The sequence below is a fragment of the Bison bison genome, unplaced genomic scaffold (genome assembly GCF_000754665.1).
Source record: "Bison bison bison isolate TAMUID 2011002044 unplaced genomic scaffold, Bison_UMD1.0 scf7180017864104, whole genome shotgun sequence".
In the NCBI taxonomy this organism is placed as follows: Eukaryota; Metazoa; Chordata; class Mammalia; order Artiodactyla; family Bovidae; genus Bison; species Bison bison.
This window is the reverse complement of record NW_011494676.1, coordinates 883,404-892,114: the sequence shown is the minus strand read 5'-3', so window position 1 is coordinate 892,114 and position 8,711 is coordinate 883,404. Positions and strand designations below refer to the sequence as shown.

The window sequence follows — 8,711 nt, the reverse complement described above, 5'->3', positions numbered from 1 at the left end:
CTTGCCCCGCTCCTGAACCCGTGTTTTTCTGGCGGGTGTTCCTAAAGTCCCTGGTCTGGAGAGTTCTTGAGCCGGAGTTAGATGGGTACTGGGTGGACTCTTGAGACTTTAAGGTGTAGTGAGTTGGACACAGCCCTTTGGGAAGAAGCAGAAAGAGGCGGGATAGTTCTAGAAAGGTGAGAGAGATGAAAATTTTCAGAGAACCAGAAGACTGAAATTCTAGTTACCTTACACGATCATTCTGGACTGACCGGAGGAAAATTAACAACGCTTCTTCCAGATCAGTCTCCACCCAGTTATGCACTCTCTCTCCTTCACTCCTGTAGTGAACATGCTTTTCTCTATAAACACTCAATATTTGTTTACTTGCATAACAATTATACCCTCTTGACATATCTACTTTAGATAGCGCAACCAAAACAAGTTATGTTGTGCTTTTTTGGTAACGCCTTTTAACAACAACTATGCTATCGCATAGTTCATTCACAAATATTGAGTCCCTACTGTGTACTGTATGGGCTTCCCTGGTGGCTCAGTGGGTAAAGCGTCCGCCTCCAATGCGGGAGGCCCAGGTTCGATCCCTGGGTCAGGAAGATCCCCTGGAGCAGGAAATGGCAACTCACTACTCTTGCCTGGAAAATCCCATGGACTGAGAAGCCTGGTGGAGCTGCAGAGTCGGACACAACTGAGCGACTTCACTTCACTTCACTGTGTACAACGCATTGTGCTCATTGATATTGGGATCACAAAAATGTACAAGACATAATTCCAGGCATCAAAGGCCTTACACTTTAGTAAAACACATAAAGTGAAAGTGTTAGTTGCTCAGTGATGTCCAGCTCTTTGCAATGCCATAGACTAGCTCACCAGGTCCCTCTGTCCATGGAATGCTCCAAGCAAGTGAGTAGCCATTCCCTCCTCCAGGGGAATCTTCTCCACCCAGGGATCGAACCGCGTTGCAGGCAGATTCTTTACCATCTGAGTCACCAGAGAAGCCCATATTATATAAAGCAGAACTCAGGTTAAGTGCTGTGTGAGGTAGGAGGACCTGTGGCTATGAGAACCATAAGCCTTGCCTGGCACAGAGCAGACTTTTCATATTTGTTAATTGAATAAAATATTAGATAAACGTTGACTGTTTTAAGAAGAGCCATTTAATAACAACCTCTTTATGACAAACACAAAATAGGACCACCCCCTGCTATAATCTGACCAAAGAAATGCTGAATTTTAATTCAGATTCCTAACATTGTGGCAACTGGTTTGCATTTTCAAAATGCTGTGCCCATTTCAGTTCAGTTCAGTTCAGTCGCTCAGTCGTGTCAGACTCTTTGCGACCCCATGAATCGCAGCACACCAGGCCTCCCTGTCCATCACCATCTCCCGGAGTTCTCTCACACTCACGTCCATCAAGTCAATGATGCCATCCAGCCATCTCATCCTCTGTTGCCCCCTTTTCCTCCTGCCCCCAATCCCTCCCAGTATCAGAGTCTTTTCCAATGAGTCAACTCTTCGCATGAGGTGGCCAAAGTACTGGAGTTTCAGCTTTAGCATCATTCCTTCCAAAGAACACCCAGGACTGATCTCCTTTAGAATAGACTTTAGGCCTATTTAAAAACAAACAGTCGACTTTTCTATCCCCTGACTACTTTCTGAGGTCCTCAGATTCTAAAGGGAAGGAGAGGAGCATAGACACTTGAGAATTATCCAACTCAAGACCAGAAAATTGACACTTGAAACAGGAAACTTCCTAGACAGCTATATCTCCTGGTAATACCCTGGGTTTAGAGTTGAAGATTTTGAGCCTGGGACCAAACTAAGGTCACAGCCACCCCCTTTGCCAGCTAGATCTGAAGTAGGAGGAAAGATCCACAGATGAGGAGTCTCAAAAATCTAAAGCTGTCTTGTTTCACTAAGGCCCTCCCAGGACCAGGTTATGCCCATCTGTTAACTACGTCTTTCTAGTCTTGACTCCAGTACCACAGACTTATTAGGACCAAGTATGAGGTTCAAAGGCACGCTCCACCCTCAGTACAAGGCCGAATTTTACTTTTGGCAGTGACTATGAAAAGTTTCCAAACTTGAAAGCTGGGCCAAGTTGCTGGTCAAACTCATTTAAGTGACCATACTTTACAGGCTTGTCTGGAAATTTAGGGGCCAGGAAGTGATGGAGTTGCAGTTGCTTTGTGCCTGTTTCTTGCTCTGACCATCCATCACTCACTGTTGTTTGTGCAGTTGCTCAATGGACTGCTTGTTTTGGGTTAGCCCAGGCTGTGTGGGTAGCAGTGTGGTCAGCTGGGCTGGGAGCCAGGCCACCTGGGTTCTGGTCCCAGCTCAGCCAGCCCCTGATCCATTAAGTGACTCCCTATTCCTACGTGTCAGTTTCTCTGCCTAGGATCAGGGGACCTCTTTTGTAGTGATTCGTGGTCACTCAGGCTGTCACTATGCTAAACTCTCCGAAGCAGCTGTCCCGTGTCATTGTCAGCAGCCAGAACACAGGTGGTTATTTTTTCTGACAGAATAGTAAGGAAAGAAAGTAAAAAAAAAAGCAGAGAAGGCCCTACCTGTGTACCCAGGGCCACACACCCTTATCTGCCATTCAGTACAAAGTTCTTTTCCTCCCTAAAGGCTTGTTTCTGTTTACTCATTTTAGTGATTCTAAGGGCTGCTCCGAGGAGTTCCCAGAGCTTTCACTTCACTTTATGCAGGAACAGAAAAAAAGAGCATTGCCTTTTCTGCAGAGGAACTAAAAGGAGAGATTATTTCAACACTGGGGCTAATGGATAGACTAGAGGGAAATGTTCAGAGAAAGCTATTTTGCAGCTAACCAGGAAAAAAAAAAAACAGCAATTGTGTGCATTTATATGGTTTTGTGGTAGAAAAGAAAACCAAACCAAAATAACTTCCTTTTCACTACTATCACTATAATTTAGCCAGTGGTTATGTGGAGTTTTAAAAACTATATATTGTTTGTGCCTGGGAACCTCAGAGGACTAACTCAGAATTCTTGGGACTGAGGACCATGAATCTATATTTTTAAAAAATATCCACGGTTCTTATGAAGTGAAATGTTTTCTACCCTGCAGTGACTGTTGGTTTAGTCACTAAATCGTGTCCAACTCTTGTGACCCCATGGAGTATAGCCCACCATGCTCCTCTGTCCATGGGATTTCCCAGGCAAGAATACTGGAGTAGGTTGCCCTTTCCTTCTCCAGGGGGTCTTCCCAAACTAGGTGTCAAACCCATGTGTACCTGCATTACAGGCAGATTCTTTACCACTGAGCCACCAGGGAAACAAATGACCAAGCAATTCCACTCCTAGATATTTACCCAATAGAAATGAAAACATGTTCACAAAAAGCTTTTATGTAAATATTCACAATAGCATTATTCGTAACAGGTCCAAACTGGAAACATTTCAGATGTCTACCAATGGAAAAATGACAAATACACTAGTCAAAAAATGGAATACACTCTTTAAAAATGAACCCCATTTAAACACAACCAAATGGATAAATCTCAAAATCATTTGTTGAGGAAAAAGAAGCCATTTATATGAAATTCAGAGCTATAGTTGCACATTGGTGGAGGTAGGGATTGAACAGAAAGGGGGCACAAGGGAAATTTTTGAGGTGATAGACATGTTCTGTATCTTGACAGTGATAGCTGTTACACATGTATGTCAAATTGTGTACTGAAGATCTGCACATTTCATAGTGTGAACCTTACCTCAATTTAAAAAAATAGAAAAAAATCTTGGGTTTCTTCATAACACTTAATTAAATTATAAATTTACATTTTTTCCATTCATTAGATTGCAAATGTTCACTGTTTTTTAATTATAGTACCTGGCATACTGCTTTACCCATGGCAGTCATTCATTAGATATCTAGTGAGTGAATGAATGAATGAAGAAACTGATAGCTAAGACCCATTGCTTTGGTAGCAAATATCAGACTCTATTTATACTAGGGTCACATCTAGACTTAGAATAACTTTTATATATATATACATACATACATATATATAACTGGGTCTATTTCCAGGCCTTCTATCTGCTAGCATACCTTTGCTAGATTATGCTTCCTAAAATATTTCATTGCTATTTTCCTTTCTTTTCAAAAGCTGTAGCAACATGTTGGCCACTTAACCAGTGTCCATCCCCTTCTCTCTCTTTGCTTATAGAATCCTGATCACGTTTAAGCAGCCATCCTTCTCAGTGTGGCCATGGGCTTCAGGGAGATTGGCTCCAGTGGAGGGTGGGGACTGAGTGGGAGGGAGATGGGTGAAACACTGATGGATCTAAACCAATCACGGGGTTCCATTGCCCTTGCCAGTGCCTGGCTTAGGAATATGATAAAATTCTCTCCAATGTGAGATCTGAGGAAGTCGACTAGACTTCCTTGCTCTTACAAAGAGACAAAGAGGAATAAGAAATGATTCTCTTCTGCTGCTGAGTGTGGCTGGATTTGGAACTGCTGTTCTGTTTGGAGGACAAGGTGACATACTAAGGATGGCAGAGCAAAAAAATGCAAAGAATCTGGGTCTTGGATGAACTGCTGAATTAGCCAACCCTCAGCCATCCTCCTTGAAATTCTTATTATGTAAGAATACATCCTCCTTATTGTTTAAGCCACATTGAACTTAGTTTTTCTATTGCTTGCAATGAAAAGCATCTCAGCTAATACAGCCATCAGCAACTCCTCGGTATCTATAAAATGAAGCCAGAGTTCCTCAGTCTGCTCTGTAAGATCCTATATAACCTGATCCCAGTCTAGTACTAACTCCAGAATGTGGCTTGTTAACTTCCATCTCTCCATTTGTGTTCTGCTTTCTTTACCACCAGTGGTAAATATTAACAACCAGCTATCCAGATGGAAAAGGCCCTGATTTATAGCATTTACGAATTTCCATGGTATAAATATTCCTGCTGATTAATTTCATGCTGCTAATGTGATGTCACTGAACACAGACCTGGGGAGAGACATGCAACCAACTAGCCAACTAGCAAGCCAGTAAGAGTGCTCTACGACACTACTACCCACCTTCCTCTCCTCTGTCTATAAGTTTTCTCACTGGAGTTCAAGGCTTAACCTGTATCATGCCCTTTTAAAGACATTCTATAAAATCTTAAACTATAAATGTCTTCACCAGTCAACACCGGTCAATTGGAATCCAATAATTGCCTTGAACTGTTAGTCTTCATAAGCATTTGCTCATCTGTCAACTATTTAGTCAATTAATTTAAGACCCTAGGAGTGGGCTTCCCTGGTGGTTCAGTGGTTAAGAATTTGCAATACAAGGGACACCAGTTTGATCCCTAGTCCAGGAGGACCCCATATGCTGCAGAGCAACTAAGCCCGTGCATCACAACTATTGAGCCAGCTCTCTAGAGCCCCATGAGCCGAAACTACTGAGCCTATGTGCCACAACTACTGAAACCCACATATCTAGAGCCTGTGCTCCACAAGAGAGGTCACAGCAATGAGAAGCCTGTGCACCACAACAAAGAATAGCCCCTGCTCACCGCAACTAGAGAAAGCCTAAGTGCAGCAGCGAAGACGCACCACAGCCAAAAAATTAAATGAATAAATCTTAAAAATAAAAATGAGAAAGAACCTAGGAGGAACAAAACAGCAAGAGAGAAGAGTTCAGTGATACAATTCACTTTCCCACGTCTTCTAAAGGGTTCCTAAGGTTAGGCATTAAGGGAACTGTGCTGTGCTGTCACTCAGTCGTGTCTGACTCTTTGTGACTATATGGACTGTAGCCTGCCAGCCTCCTCTGTCCATGGGTATTCTCCAGGCAAGAATACTGGAGTGGTTGTCATGCCCTCCTCTGGGGGATCTTCCTGACCCAGGGATAGAACTCATGTCTCCAGCAGTGCAGGCAGATTTTTTTTTATATGAGCCACCAGGGAAACCCATTAAGGGACCTACTAAACAGAAAATCCTGCCTCCAGGCCCTAGGAGTGCTAAAGATCACTGGAAGGAATGTTGTAAATAGGACTTATCAGTTCTCCATTATTTCAAGTGCTGGTCCCCAGGAGAGCTATGTTAGGACATTAGCTACAGGGCTGTTGGCAAGATTTGGGCTTGTTCCTATTCTGTTCTTGACAAATCCCCTGAGGAGGAAAGAATGGGCATTTAAGGCCATCAGGGACCTAGCAACAGGTAGATAAAGAAAGAGAAGCCAGTTCCTGAGGCTTTGAAGATAGCAAGTGCTACCTTACCTGATTGGAATGCCATTCATGTCGGTCAGCTTCATCTCCACTTCACAGGTGACACACCCTCATATTTGGAGGAAAAGCAAATATTTCAACTGCTAACACATTGGCCAACACAAAGAGGAGAGGTCAGGGAATGGAATGACTAAGTCACTCTGTCCCCTGACTAGGTCAGCACTGGGAGGCAGGCCAAATTCAGGCTACTGGAAACTGATAGAGCATTCAGGGGACAGGAGATGCAAGACCGCACCAAACTCTTTTTTAATGTGACAAATGGCCCACATTGAGCTCTATGGGTACTGCACACTAGGAATGTTTTCTAAATTAGAAATATGTGCTTCTATCCTGCCTTGGAGAGCTACCATCCAGCTATATATATATAATTGGCATCCACTAGAATCTCTCTTGTGATGTGCCCTCTGACTGTCGCTTTCCAGGTTACTGAGCTAATCAGCATTAGGTCTGTTCCCATGTTGCTTGTGGTCTGTAGACAAGCCTACCAATCATAGCAACTCCTCATGGAGAAGTAAACAGATGATAGTTCTTCCAGCTGGAAAAAACAAAATCTGGGTCCGAAAAAATATCACAAGATTGCCTTAGGTTACACTTCCCCTAGCATGTCAGGTAAACTTCCTAGTTTTAGAAGAGATCAAACCCTGAGGTGAGAAGAAATTAGAACAAGACCAAGAACTAGGGAGATCCATGGATGAGTAAATTACTCTAGGAACACCCAAGAGAAAAGTGTAAGACCAGAGGGACCTTGACTATGAGAAAGCATTGACTATGGGAAAAGAAAGGAAAGAAAACTGAGGGGCTGATAATTGAGGCCTGCTTGAAGGAGGTAGGCTTCCCTGGTGGCTCAGTGGTAAAGAATCCACCTGCCAATGAAGGAGATGTGGGTTTGATTCCTGGGTCAGGAAGATCCCGGTGAGAAGGAAATGACAACTCAATCTAGTATTTTTGCCTGGGAAATCCCATGGACAGAGGAGCCTGGTGAGTTACAGTCCATATGGTCACAAGAGTTGGACACTCAGCGACTGAACAACAAAGAAGGTTACAAATGCTAAACAGAGGCGCTGCCCCTGCAACCATGTTTAAATGGGCCAGTTTCCCCTAAGCAGTGACCTTGGGCTCCTCCCGCCCCCGGCGGGAGATCACACACAAGTGGCCTCTCTGCTCTTACGGGCCAATAAATGATACTGAATATAGCACGAGAATGCTTGCCTCCTTATTTAGATCCCCTACAGGAGCAGCAAAATGGGAATTAATACCACTCCATGAATTCTGTTGATATTTTTAGGCATCCACTGTGTGTAAGGAATGCAAAGACACAATCATAGCCCTTAAGGAGAGTTCATGAGCAAGACCAGGCATTGGAAGTCCAAATCCTTTTCTGTTTAATCATATCCTTCACCTAATCCAGAAAAAAGAAAAGAAAAGAAAAAAAGGAAGGTGATGTAGACTGTAGAAGGACAATATTGCCTTTGATTACAGATATCCATTCCTAAAAGAAGCTGAAAGGGCCAATTCTCACTGCCCATACAGTACATTCTGTCATTTATTACCTGCTTCCTATAAGACTTTCCTTTTGATCTTTAGCTTCCTCTTCCCCTCCTTCTCTAGAGAATAGTATTTATATGGCCCTTTTGTAGCAAACCCCTTCTAATATCCAGGGCATGGTAGTTACTTCTTCTTTTTTTTTTTTTTAACATTTATCTATTTATTTATTTGGCTGCCCCAGGTCTTAGTGCAGTACTTGGAATCTGGGAGTTTCCATCTTCATTGCAGCACGTGGGATCTACTTCACTGACCAGATGTTGAACCCGGGCACCCTGCATTGGGAGCGAGGAGTTTTAGCCACTGGACCACTGGGGAAGTCCCATAGTGGTTACTTCTTAACACTGAGGCACAGCCCAGTGAGTTGGTGTCATTCTGCCTATTCTGTGGGATAGCCCTAGCACTGGACATACAAAAATCTACAGTGATTTTTACTGTAGATTTACTGTAGAAATACACAGACTATGTCACTAGTGTCCCTGCTGAAACCCAGGTGAGTTTTCTTTTATGTCTGAATCTATTGTCAATATCTCTACATCAAATCATTAAATCTATTCCTTTCTCCCAGTTCCCACTGCCATAATCCTAGCTCCTTACCTCTGACCTAAACTATTGTATAAAACCCCACAACTAGTCTCTTGTCTTTTATCTCTCTTCTCCTATTATCCTTCACGCTCTGTCTAAACCTAAGGTCTAGTCACATCATTCCCCTGTTCAAAAGCCTTCAATTGTCCTCAAAGAAAATAATAATAATAATGATAATAATAATGATTATAGGTATATTATAATATAAAATTAAATATTATAACTATATTGCATATATTATATTATTATCTTAGAGTAAGTTTTTTTGGTCAATGTGGTTGGCACTATACATCCCTTAAGGGCTAAAAGAATTCCAAGAGCTTGTAGACTGCTTTGGGATGTG

The 8,711-nt window shown here is 42.7% G+C and overlaps 1 non-coding gene across 1 annotated transcript; it reads left to right on the top strand.

Annotated features, from left to right (window-relative positions):
* Positions 1-521: 521 nt before the first annotated feature.
* TRNAW-CCA lies at positions 522-594 on the top strand. Its single transcript has one exon. It is a non-coding gene; the product is annotated as a tRNA-Trp (tRNA).
* The last annotated feature ends 8,117 nt before the right edge of the window (positions 595-8,711 follow it).